This window comes from Eretmochelys imbricata, chromosome 3 (assembly GCF_965152235.1).
Source record: "Eretmochelys imbricata isolate rEreImb1 chromosome 3, rEreImb1.hap1, whole genome shotgun sequence".
NCBI lineage: Eukaryota > Metazoa > Chordata > Testudines > Cheloniidae > Eretmochelys > Eretmochelys imbricata.
Genome location: NC_135574.1, coordinates 8,928,612 through 8,954,157, shown reverse-complemented (window position 1 = coordinate 8,954,157; position 25,546 = coordinate 8,928,612). Strand labels below are relative to the sequence as shown.

The 25,546-nt window shown below is 42.5% G+C and overlaps 1 protein-coding gene across 1 annotated transcript in view; it reads right to left on the bottom strand.

Annotated features, from left to right (window-relative positions):
- Positions 1-25,546, bottom strand: part of MSRA (methionine sulfoxide reductase A) — a 442,222-nt gene that overhangs the window by 365,601 nt on the left and 51,075 nt on the right. The window lies entirely within an intron of this gene.

Here is a 25,546-nt window from a genome sequence, read left to right as displayed (position 1 = left end):
GGGAAAGGTCAAGTTAAAGAATATTTAGATAAGTTAAGTGTATTCAAGTCATCAGGGCCTGATGAAATTCATTCTAGATTACTTATGGAACTAGATGAAGCAATCTTGGAACTGCTAGCAGTTATCTTTGAGAACTCACAGAGGACTGCTGAGGTTCCAGAAGACAGGTGAAGGGAAAACATAGCACCTGTCTTTTAAAAGAGAAATAAAAAGAGGACCCAGGGAATTATAGACCAGTCAGCCTAATTTCAATACCTGGAAAGATACTGGAACAAATTATTAATCTATCAATTAGTAAGCACCTAGAGTGTAATAGGGATATCAAATAATAGCCAACAGGTCAAGAAGAAAGCATACCAAACCAACCTAATTTCCTTCTTTGACAGGGTTACTGGCCTTGTGGATGGGGGAAACAGTAGATGTGACAAATCTTGCTTTTAACACAACTTTTGACATTATCCCACGTAACATTCTGATTAGCAAACTAGGGAAATATGATTTAGATGGAATGACTATAATGTGGTTGCACAACTGGTTGAAAGATTGTACACAAAGACTAGTTATCAATGTTTGCCGTCAAACTGGGAGGGCATATATAGTGAGGTCTCTCACGGGTCAGTTCTAGGTCTGGTACTTTTCAATATTTTCATTAATTACTTCGATAATGGAGTGGAAAGTATACTTACAAAATTTGCAGATGACTTCAAGATGGGAGGAGTTGCAAGCACTTTGGGGGACAGGATAAGAATTCAAGACCACATTGACAAATTAGAGAATTGGTCTGAATTCAGCAAGATGAAATGAAGTAAAGACAAGAGCAAAGTGCTTCATTTAGGAAGGAAAAATCAAATGCACAACTATAAAATGAGAATAAGTAGCAAGGTGGTAGAACTTCTGAAAAGGATCTGTGGGTTATAGTGGATCACAAACAGAATATAAGTCAACAATGTAACACAGTTGAGAAGAAGGCTAATATTATTCTCGGATGTATTAACAGGGGTGTCATATGTAACACACAGGAAGTAGTTGTCCCACTCCACACAGCACTGGTGAGACCTCAGCTGGAACACTGTGTTCTGTTGTGGGCACCGCACTTCGGGGAGATGTGGACAAATTGGAGAAAGTCCAGAGGAGAGCAAAAAAAATTTTTTTTAATGGTTTAGAAAACATGATCTATGAGAAAAGGGCTGAAAAACTGGGCATGTTTAGTCTTGAGAAAAGACTAAAGACTGAAGGGGACCTGAAAACAGTCTTCAAATATGTTAAGGGTTGTTACATTTCCCTCCATAGGCACATAGCAGAAGTGGTGTGCTGTAGTTCCTCTATAGGTGGCTGGGGCAGGATGTTGTGGGAAGCCTCCAGAGGGGGCACAGATCTCCTGTGGACTGCGAAATTGGAGGCAGGGCCACTTAGTCACAGAACCACTCGTAAAACTTCCCTTTTGACTGTTACAGCTACAGGGAATACTGCAGCTCAGACTCTCCTGAACATCCTCTGTAGATCTCCAACACAGAGACAGTTTACTCAAATGGTGTGCTAGGATCAGCTTTGGCTCCAAATCTACACATGTTGTAGTAATCTGGTTGGTAAAGGAAAAACTGATGTAACTATAGCACATATCTGGTTGGGATGGATTCAAGTGATAGTTGCTTCTGTGGTTTTGTTCACTGTGTCCTTCAGAGCCTCACTGAAACCTTGCAGTAGCTTGATTAAAAACAAAAAAAAAACCAAAACAATAAAAGCTTTAAAATACACTCCTCCAAGGTAGTAGTTCAGTGGGAGGCTCAGTGTAAAGAGCCATAAGATCATTTTCCATCCAGCAGCTATAATATGTCACTTTACACTCTTCAAAAACTACACTAAAAACCTGCTGTTGGAATTTTCTCTCATTAATTGAGCTAAATAAGTCCCTGAAAAGCCTTTGGTAAAACAGAGACTAGATTACATTAATTAATCATTTAATTTTCTTCTGATTTTTCTTCCACTGCCACAGGCAATCCTGCCTCTTCAAAGACAGCTACATTGCAAGAGCAAGAGCTACAGTTCACTAGGGCAGCATCAGAACTCAAGGAGAGTCACACGAGGTGAAAACTGGAGCCTATTTAATGGGATCATATCTCACAGCAATAATGACAGGTTTCAGAGTAGCAGCCGAGTTAGTCTGTATTCACAAAAAGAAAAGGAGTACTTGTGGCACCTTAGAAACTAACGAATTTATTTGAGCATAAGCTTTTGTGAGCTACAGCTCAGTTCATCGGATGCTGTCATAAATATAAAGGGAAGGGTAGACACCTTTAAAATCCCTCCTGGCCAGAGGAAAAACCCTTTCACCTGTAAAGGGCTAAGAAGCTAGGATAACCTCGCTGGCACCTGACCAAAATGACCAATGAGGAGACAAGATACTTTCAAAAGCTGGAGGGGGGGAGAAACAAAGCATCTCTCTCTGTCTGTGGGATGCTTTTGCTGGGGACAGAACAGGAATGGAGTCTTAGAACTTAGTAAGTAATCTAGCTAGATATGTGTTAGATTCTGATTTCTTTAAATGGCTGAGAAAATAAGCTGTGCTGAATGGAATGGATATTCCTGTTTTTGTGTCTTTTTGTAACTTAAGGTTTTGCCTAGAGGGATCCTCTATGTTTTGAATCTAATTACCCTGTAAGGTATTTACCATCCTGATTTTACAGAGGTGATTCTTTTTACTTTTTTTTCTATTAAAATTCTTCTTTTAAGAAACTGAATGCTTTTTCATTGTTCTTAAGATCCAAGGGTTTGGGTTTGTGGTTACCTATGCAAACTGGTGAGGATTTTTATCAAACCTTCCCCAGGAAAGGGGGTGTAAGATTTGGGAGGATTTTGGGGGGAAAGACGTTTCCAAATGGACTCGTTCCCAGTAACCTGTGTTAGACGTTTGGTGGTGGCAGTGAAAGTCCAAGGGCAAAAGGTAAAATAGTTTGTACTTTGGGGAAGTTTTAACCTAAGCTGGTAAAAGTAAGCTTACGAGGTTTTCATGCAGGTCCCCACATCTGTACCCTAGAGTTCAGAGTGGGGAAGGAACCTTGACAGATGCAATAATGCAGCTGGAAGTAGAATTAAAATGCACTTCTGCTGTGATTTCATTTGTGCAAAATCAAGTCATAACGAGGTCTTTTGTATTGATTTGGTTTTATTTTTAAGAAACAAAACATCTTTTGAGTCCAAGCAAGGGAAAATTGTTTATTAATCTGTTTCCTGAACAATCTGCTGGGTAATAGAACATCAGAGTCCTCCATGTTTCTAAATCTCAGCTGACTCTTTTTTAAGAGAGGTGCTGAAAGTGCAGCTAGAATTCCAGCCATGTGCACACACTTGGCTTCCTTGCATATCCTCTAAACTCTTCTCTCCTGCAACCTGTATTCCATCCCCCAAGTTCCATGCATGTTGCTACATAATCTGTGTTTCACACTGAAATACATTTTTCCATTTTCGTCCTAGTTCCCACACGGGGTAAAAGTAAAGATGTGTATTTCCATATAGATAGTCATTTATTAATAATCATATTAAAATAAGAATAAAGTACTTAATATAGTGTTGTTCATTGGAGGATTTTACATATCATAAAATATCCTTGTGATGTAGTTAATATGTTATCAATTATACAAATGGGTAAACAGAGTCACAGTGCGATTTTATTTATTCGTCCAATTCTTCTCTGAGAATGCCAGCCATCTGTGACCAACTCATCTAAATCGGGAAACTGTGAAATTTAAGTGGTTTGGCTGATCACAACTGTTACCATTTCAAACAAAGAGAGAAACAGGCGCTCATGCAGTAAGGATCCAAATCGTTTAAGTCTTTAAAAAATGGGTTAAAATCAACACCTTAACATTTATCCAGAAATCAATTTGGTAGCCACTATACATCATCAAGCAAACGTGTAATGTGCCCTTTGAGTGAAACACCACTTAATAAGCAGGCAACTGCACTCTACCTTAGCATCAATTTCCACATGGTCTTTAAGGTATAGCCCCATATAAAGCTCACTGCAGTAATCAAAACTCAAGTTGATAAAAGCATGAATAAGGCATGGCAAAGTACACATCAGAAAGAGCAGCTCCCAACCTTTTTGCCAAGCACAAATGATAAAAAGCATGTCAGAATACACGCATTCAGTAATTGCAGAGTGAGCAAACATGGCAACATCCATCTGAAAATAATGATTACATCGTTTGTAAGAACATGTATGAATCCAAATAGCAAATATGCAATAAGAACAAATGTCATGCTACTCAGAACTCTTCTTCGGAACTCAAAGTACAAGTGATGTTAAAGTTCCATAATTTGTCAAATCTGCCCTTTTCTCCAACTTGCATCCTCAATACCAGTGCTCCCAGCCTCACTCCCCTGCCAGATTCCCTGTTTTTCAGAAAACTTCATGCCGAGCAATTGTGCCCAGTAGGTATTTTCCTCACTGTGGACAGGTGTCTAGTCTGTTGAAATTGCAGACATTTATAGGACATTTCTCCCCACCTGCAGAGAGTCCCAGGAAGAGAACCATGGCTAAGGACCAGACTAAAGCAGGAGTAGGCAAACTTTTTGGCCCGGGATGGCAGCAATGGGAGCTGCGAGGGCAGCGCTTGGGGCGAGAGCCCCATACAGAGCCCCCTGGCTGCCCCTACACATAGGAGCCGGAGGGGAGACATGCTGCTGCTTCCAGGAGCTGCCCGGAGTGGGTCAAACCCCTGACTCCACTCTCCAACTGGAGCACCGGAGCGGGGCAAGCCCTGGACCCTGCTCCCCGGCGGAAGCTCAAGGGCTGGATTAAAACATCTGGAGGGCCAGATGCAGCCCCCGGGACGTAGTTTGCCCACCCCTGTCCTAAAGAGAGCCTGCTAAGGTCAGCTGAGTGCCAAATCTCTCTCTCTCACACACACACACACCATGCACTTCTCTAATAATTTCACAAATCAAAGAATAGGAGTACTTGTGGCACCTTAGAGACTAACCAATTTATTTGAGCATGAGCTTTTGTGAGCTACAGCTCACTTCATCGGATGCATACTGTGGAAACTGCAGAAGACATGTGTGTTTACCTCATTTTACCTCATTTTTTTCAAGTAGTATACAGGGTCAGCAAGGACAGCAGGGGGAAGAGATGGAAGGAGACTGAGTAAATCTGCATTTCAGCAAACACTAGGTGCGGGAGAAAGAGCATGGAGCCACTGTTTGAATAAATTTTGCTTTGAGGAGTAATCTTCAGAAAAATCCACTTCAAAGGTTCACTGGACTATCAAAGAAAGGGGCAAAAAACCCCAAGTTCTCCTAGTTGAAAGAGAGATGACAAAGGCACCGGCAGAGATCCTGACCAAGGAAAGGGTCAGTCACCATCTTGCTGGAAGACTGTTGGTAAAAAAGGTCATCTTAAACAAACCCTTGAATCAAAACTTGCTAGATTAAGTTTTAGATTTTTAGATGAGTGTTTTCACTAGTATTTGCTTGGAACCACTTTTAACTTTATCTCTTATACTTGAAATCACATAAAATACTATCTTCTGTTGTTAATAAACTTGGGTTTTTTTAATCTAAACCAATCCAGTATGGTCAAACTGAACTGTTTGGTAACTCTAGTTGAGAGCAAACTGTTGAATTTGACTCCTTACAGGGGCAACAGATCTTAAAATCTGAACTGTCCAGGAGAGGGCTGGACAGTGCAGAACACACATTTTGGGGGAAATTCAGGACCAGGAGTGTGTTGGGGTCACCCTGCAAGGAGTAACTGAGACTGGTGGAGGCCAGTGTTGCTGACAGGCTGGTGGGGTCAGAGCTGCTGGACCAGGACTGCAGCTATGCACAGACATTCAGGGTGTGACTTACATGCTGGTAGGCTGTTTGTGAGTGGCCCACAGGTTCGGAGCTACAACAGCAAAGCATTGTGACACACACATGGTTGCAGGGCAAGGAGTGACACAACCTCTCACTGGTCTGGACTTCACCCTAGAATGTGACATGCACTTATAAAGAAACTCTCAAAATGGAACAATGAGCATATCACAAGCCAGTCGTGACTACCGTTTCTATTTGGAAACTACCTGAGTCCAGCACAGTGCCACAGGCATGAAATATATAGAAATGTTGTGGAATGAAGAGGGTTGGATGACTAGTGATAGGCAAAGATTTATAATTAATCAACAACAATAGCAGCACACTATTTTACAAGGCAATAATCCAACCCAGTTCCCTAAGGTAAAGACTAGGGGACTGAAGGCCAAGCAGTTTATTCAAACAAAGGAACTGGATTATTGCCTCATAAAATAGCATGGCACTCTGATTATTACCTTTGTGCTACAAGCCCTTTTAAAACGATATTTCCCCATAAATGTTTAAAACTTAACAAGCAGCAGGGCAGAAAAAGGGAAAAGAGAATATGGGGGAGAAGGGAACACACTTAGTTTCTGCCACCTTCTTGAAAAATGTAAAGAGACTTTGACATTTTAAATGGAACGCTTCTTCAACCAGGTTTATTATAAGTATTAATAATAAATCCTATTAATAACTAGTGTACTCATAGTCTACACCATCTCATTCGTCTCACCTTTGTTTCCTCCTCCCACTTGTAGCTTTGTCCTTTTATTGTACTATCCCCCAAACCTAGAAAGGTCTCCTTCCTCCTGCTTAGCTAGAATCTTTCATAACCCTGCGAAATCTCACTTATTACATCTTTGTCATCACACTGGTGCTCCCCAGATTTCACTAACTCCCAAGAAAGGGGTGAAGCCATAGCTATCTCAGAGACTGCCTGTCTTTCAGCAGCCCATCATGCCATCTATGATTAGTGAAATTACAGAAGCTGAAAAAATTTCTTAGGACCCAAGAATGTGGCATTTTCAGTTGAAGGCCAGCAGCTAAAAAACTTCCCATGTCCAGAGATCAAACCCTTCTTGCCATCCTTCAATGCAAAATGTAAGAGACATTTCTTTGTTCAGGCTTCCCTAGATAACAATGCCTATTCTACCCATGAGGGAAAGGTTGTAGTCATGGGGCCAAATACTGATCTCACTTACAGCCATGCAGAGGCTGTTAAAGGCAATCTGCTGTCCTAAGCAAAACTTCGCTGACTCCCTTCTACCCAGGCCCTGGGCATGCACAGATAGATCGCATCGTGCGGCGGTGGGGATGGGGACATGTCATAGCTGCGTATGCACTGACAATTCAAGAGATTACGTTTTCCCAGCATCCCCTTACCTGGTCCTTGTGCATGCACAGAGCACAGTGTGTGGCAGCAGGGAGGGGGCACAGTCATATCTGTGCAGGCACTGACATAAGAACATAAGAATAGTCACAGTAGGTCAGACCAATGATCCAGCTGGCCCCTTATCCTGTCTTCTGACTGTGGCCAATGCCAGGTGCCCCAGAGGGAATGAACAGAACAAGCAATCATCGAGTGATCCATCCGCTGTCGTCCACTCCCAGCTTCTCGCAAACAGAGTGTAGGGTCACTCAGAGCATATCCAATGGCTAATAGCCATTGATGGACTTATCCTGCATTAACTTATCTAATTCTTTTTTGAACCCAGTTATACTTTTGACCTTCAAAACATCCCCTGGCAATGAGTTCCACAGGTTGACTGTGCATTCTCTGAAAAAGTACTTACTTTTGTTCGTTTTAAACTTGCTGCATATTAATTTCATTGGGTGACCCCTTGTTCTTGTGTTATGTGAAGGGGCATATAAACTTCCTTATTCACTTTCTCCACACCAGTCATGATTTTATAGACCTCTGTCATATCCCCCCTTAGTTGCCTCTTGCCCATCTGAACAATCCCAGTCTTTCTAATCTCTTCTCATATGGAAGCTGTTCCATATCCCTATATCATTTTGTTGCCCTTCTCAGTACCTTTTCCAATTCTAATATATCTTTTTTGAGATGGGGCAACCAGAGCTGAATGCAGTATTCAAGTTGTGGGCATTCATGAATGTATATAGTGGCATTATGATATTGTCTGTTTTGTTATCTATTCCTTTCCTAATGGTTCCTAACATTCTGTTAGCTTTTTCAACTGCCGCTGCACATTGAGTGGATGTTTTAAGACAACTATCTACAATGACCCCAAGATCTCTTTCTTGAGTGGTAATAGCTAATTTAGGCCCCATCCTTTTGTATGGATAATCTCAACTATGTTTTCCAACATGCATTACTTTGCATTTGGGGGAATGGATAAGTGTTCACATCGTGCTCCCCGTCAGTACCTGGCTCAGACAGCTAAGGATCCAACCAGAGGACCAAATTCGTTGATGAATCCTGGTCACATGCCACTTGAGGCATGTTGCGCATATGCTAAAAAGAAGATTACTTTGTATTTATCAACATTGAATTTCATCTGCCATTTTATTGCTAAGTAACCCAGTTTATTGAGATCCCTTTGTAACTCCTCACAGTCTGTTTTGGACTTAACTATCTTGAGTAATTTTACCACCTCACTGTTTACCTCTTTTCCAAGGTCATTTACGAATATGCTGAACTGCACTGGTCCCAGTACAGTTTCCTAAGGGACCCCACCATTTATCTCTCTCCACTGTAAAAACTGACCATTTATTCCTACCCTTTGTTTCCTGTCTTTTAACCAGTTACTGATCCATGAGAGGATGTCCCCTCTTATCCCATGACAGCTTCCTTTTCTTAAGAGAGACGAGGTGGGTAAGAGGTAATATATTTTATTGGACCAACTTCTGTTGGTGAGAGAGAGAAGCTTTTGAGCCAATATATAGCTCATCTTCAGGTCTGGGAAAGAAACTCCCATTATCACAGCAAAATGCAAGGTGGAACAGATTATTTAGCATAAGTATGCTAAGCATACTAAGTATATTGCAATTCTGGGGATTTCTTTCCCAGACCTGAAGAAGAGCTCTGTGTGGCTCAAAAGATTGTTTCTCTCACTAATAGAAATTGGTCCAATAAAAGATATTATCTCACCCACCTTGTCTCTCTAATATCCTGGGACTGATTGGGCTACAACTACACGGCACACTTCGCTTAAGATTCTTTGGTAAGAGACCTTGTCAAAGGCCTTCTGAAAGTCCAAGTACACTATATATACTGGATCAGTACTGTCCACATGTTTGTTGATCCCCTCAAAGAATTCTAATAGATTGATGAGGCATGATTTTTCTTTACAAAAGCCATGCTGACCTTTCTCCAACAAATCGTGTTCATCAATGTGTCTGACCATTCTTTTTTCTGTAGTTTCAGCCAATTTGCCTGGTACTGAAGTTATGCTTACCAGCCTGTAATTGCTAGGATTGCCTCTGGAGCCTTTTTAAAAATATGATGTTTGTGACCGGGGTCCCAGGGGAGCCATGCTGAGATTGCTTAATTAGGGCAAACTGAAAGAATGGGGCAGACACTCCACAAAATTGGTGGTTATTCTAATATTTAGATCCACTAAGCTAGCAACAAAACAGCTTCTACAATATTTTACTCATTACCCAGATGCCAAAAACACAGTTCCCTTAAAGCAACCCAGCCATGGGCTTCCCCCCAGACAGCCAAGTCAACTATGATGATGATTATTGAAAATTCTGTCCATCATATAAAAAGTCCTGCCAATCCCAAAGGATCGGACACATTACACACCAAGTTAATGAATATTTCAGATCTTACTCAAATACACGCTTACAGCCAATTCTTATTAACTAAATTAACATTTATTTAAAAAGAAAAGAGTGAGAGTATTGGTTAAAAGATCATTATACATAGAGACATGAATATAGTTTTTAGGTCAGTTTCATAGTAGGAATGGTGAGCTCTAGAGTTGCAAAGAGTTCTTTCAGAACTAATCCATAGGTTCAGTCCAATGTTCAATATCAGGGCAATCCATCATGAGATCTCATTCTTGTGCCTCAAGCTGCCCGTGATGAAGCATAAGCAGATTTGAGTTGAAAGGATCAGGTCTCAAAAGCCCTTTAAACATTTTTCGGGCATCCTCTTGACCCATACAGTCCGTGGGTGAACAATAGTGTCTTTGAAGTAACTTCCTATTTCCTAAACATCACTGGTAATTAGCTACATGGATTAACATAAGGCAATTGCCTATCTCCCACCATTTGCAGATAATTTATCACAAACTTCAAACAGAAATTAAGACAATAATAGACAGGAACTATCTGGTGTGACAGACTCAGACCAGAAGGATATAAGAGAGTAGTAGAAGGTAGGTATATCAGCCTCAGAATGAGCAGGTCCCTGTTTCCTGGCTAGCCAAACAAAGGCTAGGGCAGGACAATCAAGACACCTGACGCCAATTAACCAGTTAAGATCGTTAGGCTGATGTGGTCACCTGACCCCAATTAACTGGCAAAGGGTCAGTTAAGGCCGTTAGGCTAATGGAGACAGCTGGAACCAATCAAGGTCTCACTCATACTGCTTAAAAGCTCTCCTTTCCAGTTCCCTTAGGGGAGCCCAGGTGAAAGGAGCTGGAGGAGGGGAAGCATTCCTGTATCCTGAGGTAAGGGTGAAGCTAGGGAAAAGGGGACCATGGGGAAGCGTCCCAGGGAATCAAAGCAGCTTCAATGGTGAAGGGAAATCCACCAACAGCTGCCACCATTAGAGTCCCCGGGCTGGAACCCGGAGTAGATGGGGGGCCTGGGTTCTCCCCCCACCCCACAATGCTCTACAGAGATCCCCTTGAGAGGGAAAGCAGGCCTTGGTCCAGTCAGGAGGCTGAACTGTGCCTACTGAGCGCTATGGAGCAACAACAACTGTGGGGTATTTCCCCTTCCCATCTCCCATACTGTCCTGTGATGAAAGTAACTCAGTAGTTGTGACTCTTGCCACTACACTGTGAAAGGAAGGTCACACTGGGGCCTTAGTGAGTTTCTGAGGCCACTGAATCTGCATGGAAGTGCAGGACCCACCAATACAGGCTAGGAACTTTGTCACATTGGTTACAAATTAACCTCTAAAAATACATATGTAAACACAGAAAAACACAAACATTATCTACTAATGTCTCTAAAGGTTGAATTTGGGTCATTGGGCCTGCAAGTTGCTTAACCCTTTCTGGCCCTGTTTCACAATGTCACATTAGCTATCCTCAAGTCATCTGGTACAGAGGCTCATTTAAGTGATAGGTTACATACCACACTTAAAAAGAAAAGGAGTACTTGTGGCACCTTAGAGCCTAACAAATTTATGTGAGCATAAGCTTGCGTGAGCTACAGCTCACTTCATTGGCTGCATTCAGCGGAAAATACAGTGGGGAGATTTATATACATAGAGAACATGAAACAATGGGTGTTACCATACACACTGTAATGAGAGTGATCACTTAAGGTTAGCTCACCTTAAGTGATCACTCCATACAGTGTGTATGGTAACACCCATTGTTTCATGTTCTCTATGTATATAAATCTCCCCACTGTATTTTCCGCTGAATGCATCTGATGAAGTGAGCTGTAGCTCACGCAAGCTTATGCTCACATAAATTTGTTAGGCTCTAAGGTGCCACAAGTACTCCTTTTCTTTTTTTTTTTTTTGAATACAGACTCACACGGCTGCTACTCTGAAACATACCACACTTAGTAGTTCTTCGATTTCATGTTTGAGTTCCTTCAGAACTGTTGGGTGAATACCATAGAATTATCAAATCACAGAACTGGAAGAGAGCTTGAGAGGTCATCTAGTCCAGTCCCCTGCACTCATGGCAGGACTAATTATCTACACTATTCCTGACAGGTGTCTAACATGCTCTTAAAAATGATGGAGATTGCACAACCTTCCTAGGCAATTTACTCCAGTGCTTAAACCACCCTGACAGTTAGGAAGTTTTTCCTCATATCCAACCTAAACCTCCCTTGCTGCAATTTAAGCCCATTGTTTCTTGTCCTATCCTCAGAGGTTCAGAAAAAAGTCTTCCTCCTCCTTGTAACAACCTTTTACATACTTGAAAACTGTTATCATGTCCCCTCTCAGTCTTCTCTTTTCCAGACTAAACAAACCCAATTTTTTCAATCTCAGAGGTCATGTTTTCTAGACCTTTAACCATTTTTGTTGCTCTTCTCTGGACTCCAATTTATCCACATCTTTCATGAAATGTGGCACCTAGAACTGGACACAATACTCCAGTTGAGGCCTAATCAGAGCAGAGTACAGCAGAAGAATTACTTCTCGTATCTTGCTTACAACACACCAAATACCAGAATGATGTTCACTTTTTTTGCAACAGCATTAGACTGTTGACGCATATTTAGCTTGCGGTCATTATGACCCCCAGATCCCTTTCTGCAGTACTCCTTCCTAGACAGTCATTTCCCATTTTGTATGTGTGCTACTGATTGTTCCTTCCTAAATGGAGTACTTTGCATTTGTCCTTATTGAATTTCATCTTATTTACTTCAGACCATTTCCCCAGTTTGTCCAGATTATTTTGAATTTTAATCCTATCCTGCAAAGCACTTGCAACCCCTCCCAGCTTGGTATCATCTGCAAACTTTATAAGTGTACTCTGTATGCCATTATCTAAATCATTGATAAAGATATTGAACAGAACCGGACCCAGAACTGATCCCTGCAGGACCGAACTCATTATGCCATTCTAGCCTGACTGTGAACCACTGATAACTACTCTCTGGGAATGGTTTTCCAACCAGTTTTGCACCCAACTTATATTAGTTCCATCTAGGTTGCATTTTTTAAAAGTTTCCATGCACTTTGCAGGCATTTCACTCTTGTGATGGTTCCTTTTAATTTCTGTTTAAATAGCTTCCTCATTTTTATGTAGTTCCCCTTTTTGAAGTTAAATGCTACTGTGGTATTTTCTCACCCACAAGGATGTTAAATTTAAGTACATTATGGTCACTATTACAAAGTAGTTCAGCTATATTCACCTCTTGGACCAGATCCTGTGTGCTCCTTTGGACTAATTGTCTCTCCCCGTGTGAGTTCCAGGACTAGTTGCTCCAAGAAACAGTCATTAATGTGTCTAGACATTTTAAATCTGCATCCCCGCCTGAGCTGACATGTTCCCAGTCAGTATGGGGATAGTTGAAATCCTGCATTATTATTGAGTTTTTTTATTTTTATAGCTTCTCTAATCTCCCTGCGCATTTTATAATCACCATCATCATCCTGATCAGGTGGTTGGTAGAATATTCCTATTGCTGCACTCTTATTATTCAAGCATGGAATTTCTATCCATAGAGATCCTATGGTACAGTTTGATAATTTAAGATTTTTACGTTATTTGACTCTGCTTTCTTTCACATATAGTGCCACTCCCCCACCAACACAACCTGCTCTGTCATTCCTATATGACCTCTCAGAGACTACATTTCATAGCATTCATTATCAACTAGAATTTCACTTGTGGTTAAGCATTTTTTTTAAATCGCTTCTCCCAGAAATCAGCCACCCCTAAGCAGCTGCCATGCCGAGGAAGCTGCTGCCCTAGGCAGCTAACTAATTTCTCTATAGCTAGAGCAGCCTCCACAGCCATGTAAATCTGGAGTAATTCAATTTTTTCCAGTAGTTACTCCAAAATTATACTGGAGCTCAGTAGAGCTATGACAATTTAGAGCAGGTCAGAACCTGGCCCTTCATCAAGCTGCCTATGACACCCATGAGGGCTGAATGAAGCACTCCTACTGTTATCTTATACCATACTGTCAGTTGCTTTTCCTCCTACAACCGTGCCCCTCCTTTGCCTCATCATATCTTACACCGACTTACAGTCTGACATGCAGCCCACTGGTACCCTCTGCATCTCTTTATTTTTAATTATTGTGATTATTATTTATTATGTCTATTGCCATTAGCACCTACCAAGACCTAATCATGGACCATAGTCTGAACCAGTGTGGAAAGTGGGGGAGAAGGAGAGGCCTCTGTAAGAGGGGGCAGCTGCAGAGGCAGTGAATTCCTGGCTTTGATCTTGGCTTGATCTGGATTTTGCCTCCTGACTATGGCTGCCAACCCTACAGGATTGGTCTGGAGTCTCCAGGATTTAAAGATTAATCTTTAAGTAAAGGTTATGGCATGTGATGAAATCGCCAGGAATACATCCAACCAAAATTGGCAACCCTACTCCTGATTTGGACCCTGAAACCTGCCTTGGACTCTGACTCTTGGTATCGACCCTGGCCTGGAACCTGACTATAAACTCCTCTGCTACTCTCAGACTCAGCTTTGCCCCTGCTCTGACCATTGGCTCTGACTGCCATTTTTGGAATCCTGACACAGTAAAGTTTATTGCACTTTAGAGACTACTGCACTGAATGTTACCCAAGCAATTTCCACACAATACTTATGTTGTGAGGTGTTCTTTAATTCCCAACAAAACCGTTTTTGGTGTCAATAAATTTTGCGTGTGTGTGTACATTGGAGTGGTTATGGGTTAAAAGGGTTACAAGTGATTAGGAGTATCCTGGAGTATGGGCACCCTTGTCTCTGCCTGAGTTGTCTATGGGGAGACTGGGATAAACACCTCTGGGCTCAGTCCTCCCTGCGTGAGGTGAGTCCTGTTCACACAGAGCCAGGAGGGAACTCAAGGTGGGCAGATATCGAGGTAAAGTGAAATTGAGGTGGGGACTCACATCCTTTTGTAACTTTGTTCAGCTGGGGTACTGTGACAGGGTCAGGCCAGGTGGCTACACGAGAGTGATAGAAGGTAGATATATTAGCCCCAGATTAAGCAGATCCCTCTTCCCTGAGTAAGATAATGGGCTGTTCCACAACAATCAGGAAGTTGCTGGAACCAATTAAGGCAGGCTAATTAGGACACCTGGAGCCAATTAAGAAGCTACCAGAATCAGTTAGGACAGGCAAGCTAATCAGGGCACCTAGTTTTAAAAAGGACCTCACTTCAGTTAGTGAGGTGCGTGCAAGGAGCTGGGAGCAAAAAGCACGCAAGAAGCTGAGAGTGAGTAGGCTGCTGCTGGAGGACTGAGAAGTACAAGTGTTATCAGACGTCAGGAGGAAGGTCCAGTGGTGAGGAAAAAGAAGGTGTTGGGAGTTGTAGCTGTCACACAGCTGTCACAGGATACACTATAGACAGCTGCAATTCACAGGGCCCTGGGCTGGAACCCAGAGTAGAGGGCGGGCCTGGATTCCCCCCATACCCCCAACTCCCTGTTGGATATAAGAGGAGTTGATCTGGACTGTGGGTCCCACCAGAGGGGAAGGTCTCTGGCCTGTCCCCCGACCCATTAGGTGGGCCAGCAGAGACTGTGGGCTCCTTTTCTGCTCCTTTTCCCCATGCTGGCCAGTGATGAGATTAGCTGAGTGAACGGCAGGTTTGTGCCCCTAACAAAAGGAGCCAAACTGAGGACTGCCCTAAACCTCTGAGGCGAGCAAATCCACCAGAAAGCACAGAACCCACTAAGGCAGAGGAGGAACTTTGTCACAGTACATAGAGAAATTCCTGTACTATGGTGGGGCAAAACTTGAAAAACAAAAACAAACACTCTCAAAGATAGATAAAGAGAGGAAGGCAGAGTGCAAAATGCAATCAAGGTGATCAGAATGAAGGTAGGCACACAGCTTCTCAGGTATGTAACTATTGATGATCTTTTGCTACTATTAAGGATGTGGGGTGGTTACTAGATAATTCACCATGCAGCATATTGGGTTTTTTTAAAGTGTACTTGTAAAATTAAGTAAATAAGCAAGAAGTTAAAACAATAATTCTTAAGGATAAGGAATGTAGGCCATACCTACAGAATGGGGGACTATATCCTGGAAAGCAGTGGCTCTGAAAAGGACTTAGAGGTCATAGTGGACAAGCAACTCAACGTCAATTCCCAGTGTGATGCTGTGGCAAAAAGGGATAATGAGATCTTTGGATGTATAAACAGGGGAGTAGTCAGTGGGAATAAGGAGGTGATTTTTACCTCTGACACCAATACTAGAATAGTGTGCCCATATCTGGTGTTCATATTTTCAAACAAATGATGAAAAATTGGGGATGGTGCACAAAAGAGCCACAAAAATAATTTGACAGCTGGAGAAAATGCCTTACAGTCAGAGACTTAAAGAGGGTTTAGCTTATCAGAAAGAACATTGTATAAGTTCTCTTAGGGGAGAAAACACTGAGTATTAAAGGGCTCTTTAACTGGGCACAGAAAGGCATAACAAAAATCAGCAGCTGGAAGCTGAAGCTAGACAAACTCAAATTAGATATTAGGCACAAATTTCTAACAGTGAAGGTGATTAACTATTGAAATAAGCTACCAAGGGAAGTGGTAGATTCTTCATCTCTTGATGTCTATAAATCAAGACTGGATGCCTTTCTTTAAGATATGCTACAGTCAAAAACAAGTTATTGGGGTCAACACAGGGGTAACAGGGTGACATTTAATGGCCTGTGGTGTATAAGAGGTCAGACTAGATGATCTGATGGTCTCTTCTGCCCTTAAACTCCATGAATCTATGAAAATACTATGAAATAGATGGCTTTTGCTGCATTGGCAAATCATTTAACTTTTCTGAGTTCTAATGTCTATCTATAAAATGGAGTTAAAAATACTTCACTTTTATAATGCACTTTGTGATCTACAAAAATTTTGAGTAGTGTCACTTTCATTATTAATACCAAGGACACATCTGGAGGCAGGCAGATGTGAGGTCTTCCATAATGAGTCTGCATGACAAAGAGAAACCACTGTGACAGGAGAGAACTTAGCCCTTCATGGGCCCCTGCTGGAGGCCCTGCAGTCCTACTACACCCCACCCTAGGAAGGAGAAATGAAGGCAGGTCCTCCAGGCCTGCCTAGAGAAGCCCTGTGGAAGCAGTCAGTCAGAGCTAGGGTTGCCAACTCTGACTGAAACTATTCTGGGAGATTTTTTTCCCCAACATGATGTAATGTCATGTCATGATGTAATGTCATTTGAATAGGTATCCTATTAAAATTTTCTGGATTGCTTTCAATCATCACCGGGAGATAGATGCCAAATCCGACTCCAGGCCAATCCTGGAGGGTTGGCAACCCTAATCTGAACCCAGCAGGCTCAGCTAAAAGGAACTGTATGGCCTCAGTAGGTCAGGTCCTGGCCAGGACTGGAGGGACGAGGAAGGGTGTTCCTCTCTGGCCAAAGGAGCTTGACTGGCTGTATCTACTGCACCTGGGAGAGAGAGGACCTGAGAACTTTAAACCATAAGGTAGCAGGTGGAGGTAAAGGGACCAGGTGGGAAGAGGCCCAGGGAATGTAGCAGTAACTAATAAAAGGAAATGGTATGTAACTGCTGTTTATAAGGTCCCTGGGTTGGAATCTGGAGTATTGGGCAGGCTTGGGCTTCCCCACTGGCGACTAGTCAAATGGCCTAAGTCCTGGGAAGGAGACAAGGCTCCTTTAGAATCCCGAGAAAAGGGCATGATTTAAAGGGCCCAGAGGTGGGGCTGACGATCCTGGTGATGGCAGACAGACAGCTTGTTGAACTCTTCGCTGCCCCAGGAGGGGTCCAATTTTGATTGTGTGACCTAGCCAGAATGATGACCCATTGAAGACCCACCTATTGAGGTTGACAACCTATAGGGGGTGCCAGGAGTGAGAGAGAGTGCAGTACCACACCCAACCACTAGGAGGCCCTCAAGCGGTGAGTTTCCCTGTTCGGCCCACTAAGCAACTTTAAACTTTACTAATGGTACCAACTATATTTTGGTATATATTGTATACCAAATTATAATGAAAATTTACCAGCTCAGACACAAAACTTGCTTGTTCACCTGCTAGCTATGACTGATGGAAAAAAGCTATAATATTTACTCAACCCAGCTGAATGGCAAGTAGAATTTTATACGGCTGCTATACACTCAATACTTCCTAAAAAAAATCCTCTACATTAAGATAGAGTTAAGTCTGACAGTACATATCAGTAACGTAAGTGTCAAAAAGCATTATAGGGATGTTGTAATTACAGTAAAACCTCAGAGTTATGAACATCACAGTTATGAACTGACCAGTCAACCACACACCTCCTTTGAACCAGAAGTATGCAATCAGGCAGCAGCAGAAACAAAAAAAAAAAAGCAAATACAGTACAGTACTGTGTTATTTGACAAGGTAAGGAAACTGTTTCTATGCTTGCTTCATTTAAATTAAGGTGGTTAAAAGCAGCATTCTTCTGCATAGTAAAGTTTCAAAGCTGTATTAAGTCTGTGTTCAGTTATAAACTTTTGAAGGAACAGCCATAACATTTTGTTCAGAGTTATGAACATTTCAGAGTTACAAACAACCTCCATTCCTAATGGCAGGTTTCAGAGTAACAGCCGTGTTAGTCTGTATTCGCAAAAAGAAAAGGAGTACTTGTGGCACCTTAGAGACTAACCAATTTATTTGAGCATAAGCTTTCGTGAGCTACAGCTCACTTCATCTTCCTGATAACACCAACCTGGCCACTATGGATGTAGAAGCCCTCTACACCAACATTCCACACAAAGATGGACTACAAGCCGTCAGGAACACTATCCCCGATAATGTCACGGCTAACCTGGTGGCTGAACTTTGTGACTTTGTCCTTACCCATAACTATTTTACATTTGGGGACAATGTATACCTTCAGATCAGCGGCACTGCTATGGGTACCCGCATGGCCCCACAGTATGCCAACATTTTTATGGCTGATTTAGAACAACGCTTCCTCAGCTCTCGTCCCCTAACGCCCCTACTCTACTTGCGCTATATTGATGACATCTTCATCATCTGGACCCATGGAAAAGAAGCCCTTGAGGAATTTCACCATGATTTCAACAATTTCCATCCCACCATCAACCTCAGCCTGGTCCAGTCCACACAAGAGATCCACTTCCTGGACACTACAGTGCTAATAAACGATGGTCACATAAACACCACCCTATACCGGAAACCTACTGACCGCTATTCCTACCTACATGCCTCCAGCTTTCACCCTGACCACACCACACAATCCAGGCTCTGCGATACAACCGCATTTGCTCCAACCCCTCAGACAGAGACAAACACCTACAAGATCTCTATCAAGCATTCTTACAACTACAATACCCACCTGCGGAAGTGAAGAAACAGATTGATAGAGCCAGAAGAGTTCCCAGAAGTCACCTACTACAGGACAGGCCTAACAAAGAAAATAACAGAACGCCACTAGCTGTCACCTTCAGCCCCCAACTAAACCCCCCCCCCAACGCATTATTAAGGATCTACAACCTATCCTGAAGGATGACCCAACGCTCTCACAAATCTTGGGAGACAGGCCAGTCCTTGCCTACAAACAGCCCTCCAACCTGAAGCAAATACTCACCAGCAACCACATACCACACAACAGAACCACTAACCCAGGAACCTATCCTTGCAACAAAGCCCGTTGCCAACTGTGCCCACATATCTATTCAGGGGACACCATCACAGGGCCTAATAACATCAGTCACACTATCAGAGGCTCGTTCACCTGCACATCCACCAATGTGATATATGCCATCATGTGCCAGCAATGCCCCTCTGCCATGTACATTGGTCAAACTAGACAGTCTCTACGTAAAAGAATAAATGGACACAAATCAGATGTCAAGAATTATAACATTCATAAACCAGTCGGAGAACACTTCAATCTCTCTGGTCACGCGATTACAGACATGAAAGTTGCGATATTACAACAAAAAAACTTCAAAACCAGACTCCAGCGAGAGACTGTTGAATTGGAATTCATTTGCAAATTGGATACAATTAACTTAGAATTGAATAGAGACTGGGAGTGGCTAAGTTATTATGCAAGGTAACCTATTTCCCCTTGTTTTTTCCTACCCCCCCCCCCAGATGTTCTTGTTAAACCCTGGATTTGTGCTGGAAATGGCCCACCTTGATTATTATACACATTGTAAGGAGAGTGATCACTTTAGATAAGCTATTACCAACAGGAGAGTGGGTTTGTGTGTGGGGAGGCGGGGGGGGGGGCAGAGAAAACCTGGATTTGTGCTGGAAATGGCCCAACTTGATTATCATACACATTGTAAGGAGAGTGATCACTTTAGATAAGCTATTACCAGCAGGAGAGTGGGGTGGGGGGCAGAGAAAACCTTTTGTAGTGGTAAACACCCATTTTTTCATGCTTTGTGTGTATAAAAAGATCTTCTATACTTTCCACAGTATGCATCCGATGAAGTGAGCTGTAGCTCACGAAAGCTAAAGCTCAAATAAATTGGTTAGTCTCTAAGGTGCCACAAGTTCTCCATTCCTAAGGTGTTCAAAACTCTGAGGTTCTATTGTATCCCCAAACCAGGTAGCACAAACCAAAGAAAATCAAAGTAAAATTAAACTTCAAAGAAACCCGAACATGTTAAGGAACTGCACTGGCCAGGTACCTAAACAACCTTAACTCTGACCTGTAGTGAGGTTATGCAATAACCATACAAGTATGATTAATCCACTTCAGTGTGTGGTTCCACATTGGATTAATTCTTAAAGACATATTAGGATTTTTTCATATCTTCCCTTTATAGCATCACTACAGGACAGATCTTTAGATAAGGTAAAAACACTTTTTCACAGTGAACAAAAGGGCTTGACCCTGCACTATGTGAATGTGGCATGCAAGGGAATTTGATTCTGTATTAGTGAGCTGCTGTGCAGCCAACAAATTACTGTTCCTAGTACCAGTAGCAAGACCAATGAAGAGAGCATATATCTAAGCACCTCACTAGTGTTGCACTTGAAAGTCACGTGTAAAACCATGTTCTCCTCAAACAGCCATTATTCAACTTTACCCTTTTTTTTTTTTTACCATGTGCTTTTGAGCAAACAGGTGCACAAGGCGCTTGAGCCTTTCACTCAGTGCAAAGTACTTACACTCATAAGCAGCCTTTGATCACCACTGTGCTGAAATACAAAAACCTTGCAAACCCTGCTGCACACCACTCAAGTATTGGCATGATCAAGGTCAATAGAGCAGCTGTTGAAAGTCTCTAGAGTAAGTCGCTCCTTATAGAATTTTCACTAACAAAGACGCAGTCTTTTTAGCATAAGGAGGAGGTTGTGAAAAAGAAATGCCTCAACCCTGTCTGCTATTGATGATTCTGACAGTGCCAGCTCTGATGTCCTAAAATCTTCTACTCTCACATCTTCTAGCGTGGAAGGGATTGTGCAGGATTTTTGGTAAGGGACTCAACTGAGGTTTTTTTTTCATAACCTGAGAATATGGAAATCAATTTCCATTTTAAAAAGACAAAAGGTCACTAATCACCAGCACGTGTTCTAAGACACAGCTTCTTTAAAGGGGGATTCACAAAGGAAACATGAGTTTGGAAAAGGGCCCTCTACCATTATAGGTCAGAGTAATATTTTAATAACGTTTAATATTTTCCAATAACATTTTGCATAATCCTTCCCACTGGGATTTAGCATGTTTGGTGACAAAAATATAGAACCTTACATAGGGGGCGGAGAAACAACATTTGCAAAACTCACGGTCTGCAAAATATAACTTACAAACAAATATATATGCAATCAGAACCACTGCTGAGAATACCTGTTATAAGAAGAGTGATTGTTAGCTATGTACAAGAATTTCTAGAGTGTGAACACTAAGGAGGGTGAAGTAATCACCATGTCTGAAAGGCAGTATGACTAGGAGCACTGGGGTGAAAGCAGGTAAATGAAAATAAATTTTAGGCAGAATATTAGGAAATATTTCCTACAGTGAGATCTGTTAGAATAGGGAATAGTTTCCCAAAGAAAATCACAGAAATCCTATCATTTGATACAATTAAAGCTAGTTTGGACAAAGTTCTCAAGAATATGTAATGAACAATGCCGCATAAGCAAATGGGATGGATTACATGATCTAATAAGTCTATTCTTTTCTAACACGTTACATTATACTATAGCACTGGCCTGGAATACTGAAAGAGGGATATATGAAGAATACTAAAGAGAAATATAGAATGAGGTTTCCTTTGTAGTGGATACAACAAATAGGCATTTCCCAGCACAAAACAACTGTGGAAAATATTCTGCATACATTACATTGAAGTACACTACACTGTGAATGCCCAATATACGGACAAAATTGTTGAAGAACAGTTCACCAAAATGGCACTATTACCCCTGTAATGCCAACAAAATCTGTTTCAGAGTAACAGCCGTGTTAGTCTGTATTCGCAAAAAGAAAAGGAGTACTTGTGGCACCTTAGAGACTAACCAATTTATTTGAGCATAAGCTTTCATGAGCTACAGCTCACTTCATCGGATGCATACTGTGGAAACTGCAGAAGACATTATATACACAGAGACCATGAAATATGGTCTCTGTGTGTATATAACGTCTTCTGCAGTTTCCACAGTATGCATCCGATGAAGACGTTATATACACACAGAGACCATATTTCATGGTCTCTGTGTATATAATGTCTTCTGCAGTTTCCACAGTATGCATCCGATGAAGTGAGCTGTAGCTCATGAAAGCTTATGCTCAAATAAATTGGTTAGTCTCTAAGGTGCCACAAGTACTCCTTTTCTTTTAACAAAATCTGTGTCATCTTGGATAATCTTCCACATACTGGTAGACTGAAACAGAATAAAATAGGGGCTAAGCCAGAATGTGGATTGTAGTTTTAGAAATGTTTCATGTTTTTGTTACAAACAAATAAGGAAAGTCAGTTTGATTTTTAGTACCACCCCAGTTTCCTGACTATCTATTTGAATCAGTCTCACATCTCTCTGACCTTAGGTATATTTATCTTGAAGTTATATATGATTTGAACTCCAATGCCCCCCTCCCACCAAGTTGAACCCCACTGCTCGGGTGACGGCACAAATTACAGAGGGAATGCTCATTCGATCATCAGATGAAATAATGGACTTTAATTTGTGGCAACTCATTTCTAGTCCTTCCTGGAAGACAGATTCAATACTTATTACAGCTTATTGTCAACCTCAAGCTACTGGGGGCAGAGAGGAATCATAAGATTAAATAAGACTATGAAGGAAGATCTCTTGAACTACTTAAACAAGAACAATCCAGCATACTGGGAGACGGAGGAGTCTGCCACAGGATGTTATAGTAAAAACTGATGTCCTTCAGCTGGTACAGAATACATCCTCACTGCTCTCTTGGATGGAAAGGGAAAGAGCCAAATATCTTGGGTTGAGAAGGCAGGCCAGTTTTTCTCTGTTCTGTGTCTGTAATATGTCAAACAGGGGCTCAGAGATCTGCAGTGCCATGGCCTCTGTTTGCAGCTGGAGAGTGTTTGGTATTTTCCCCAACAGCTTCTGAAACGCTTTCTGTAAATCAGCAAGAGAAATAAATATAGCAATAATTTGATCTTCTGGTGAGGCGCTATCTGTTGGTTCTTCCAAAGGGAACTGAAATAGTTTCTCTGAAGGAGTCTCATCCTATTCCTCTGATATAAGCTGATCCTCCTGTAGATCTGCAGTATCCTGTGCTGGTGTCAGTGTCTGTGAAGAAGGTTGCATCACTGCCAGGTGAGGAATAGTCTGTAAGAGCACCGGTGCCAAGGGACAGCACAGTCAGAAAAGGTATCACAGCTGGTGCAGAGGTCAGGGCTGAGGTCAGCGTTGGGGTAGTTCTCACAGCCTTCAGCAGGGCTTTCATGGAGTTTTGTAGGACCACATTACCAGTTCAAGAGAACAATGCATGATATCCTTCTATGATGTGGGAAAAGGCCTGGAGTCTGAAGACCAAGTCATAGGGCCGCCATGTTCACCTCCAAAGGAGTCAAAGGTGCTTTGAGGCAGTTCTGGATCAGAACCAGAGAAGTTGGTGCCTACACAATCAAGCAGTGGGAAAGCATGCAGTGGGGTGGCTAGTAGTTTTGATGGTGGACCCCCACTCAGACATGGAGAGAGAGAAGAGGTTACAGGGATCTGAACAAGTGAAGAGTCAACATTAGTCAATGCCAGGATGTCTGGTTCTACAGGAGCATGAAGGAGAGATGATAGTCATCCCTGGGAGCCTTCAAGGTCCTCATGGGTTGGAATGTATGAAAGATGAGGGGGTATGGAGCTTTTTCCTTTTTCTTTTCCCTGTGCCCCTCTTGTGGCGAGATGGGCTTCTTGTCTTTTCTTTTGCCCGAAGGAGTTTGTGCTGTTGAGACTGAGACATTGGTGCTGGATGACAGGTCCAGGATTGGTGCACAGGGCAACAGTGCCAAATGCAGAGTAGGTTTAGAGGTTTCTACCTCTTGCATTGGTGCCAAGCTATTGAGGTCTTAGTAAGCCGTGCCCAAATTGTCTTGAGTGACACTTTACGTTTAATTGGTGCCAGCGGTGCTGAGTGAGGGATTCGTTCAGAGTACAGAGATGAGGAGATTCCAATCTCAAGCCCATGGTAGAAAGCAGAGTTAAGGCTGGAGCAGCAGAATGCGTCATGGGACCTCTGTCAGGGAACCTCATCACAGAGGATGGCCTCAGTACGCTTGACATGTCTGTTGGGTATCACACTGTAGGTATTAAGAAGCCACATGAGCCTCTCCCATCTGGTGTGGAGAGTGAAGGCAAGTAAACAGTGCCTTGTTTTAATAAATAGGCTTCCTCCAAGCATAGGAGGCACCAGACATGAATGTCAGTCTCTGGTATAATTCCCAGACAAGAGGCAAATCTCTTGAAATCCAGCATGGATTCACCAAGGGAAGGTCATGCCTGACTAATCTAATCGCCTTTTATCATGAGATTACTGGTTCTGTGGATGAAGGGAAAGCAGTGGATGTATTGTTTCTTGACTTTAGCAAAGCTTTTGACACGGTCTCCCACAGTATTCTTGTCAGCAAGTTAAGGAAGTATGGGCTGGATGAATGCACTATAAGGTGGGCAGAAAGCTGGCTAGATTGTCGGGCTCAACGGGTAGTGATCAATGGCTCCATGTCTAGTTGGCAGCCGGTGTCAAGTGGAGTGCCCCAGGGGTCGGTCCTGGGGCCGGTTTTGTTCAATATCTTCATAAATGATCTGGAGGATGGTGTGGATTGCACTCTCAGCAAATTTGCGGACGATACTAAACTGGGAGGAGTAGTAGATACGCTGGAGGGGAGGGATAGGATACAGAAGGACCTAGACAAATTGGAGGATTGGGCCAAAAGAAATCTGATGAGGTTCAATAAGGATAAGTGCAGGGTCCTGCACTTAGGACGGAAGAATCCAATGCACCGCTACAGACTAGGGACCGAATGGCTAGGCAGCAGTTCTGCGGAAAAGGACCTAGGGGTGACAGTGGACGAGAAGCTGGATATGAGTCAGCAGTGTGCCCTTGTTGCCAAGAAGGCCAATGGCATTTTGGGATGTATAAGTAGGGGCATAGCGAGCAGATCGAGGGACGTGATCGTCCCCCTCTATTCGATATTGGTGAGGCCTCATCTGGAGTACTGCGTCCAGTTTTGGGCCCCACACTACAAGAAGGATGTGGATAAATAGGAGAGAGTCCAGCGAAGGGCAACAAAAATGATTAGGGGTCTAGAACACATGACTTATGAGGAGAGGCTGAGGGAGCTGGGATTGTTTAGCCTGCAGAAGAGAAGAATGAGGGGGGACTTGATAGCTGCTTTCAACTACCTGAAAGGGGGTTCCAAAGAGGATGGCTCTAGACTGTTCTCAATGGTAGCA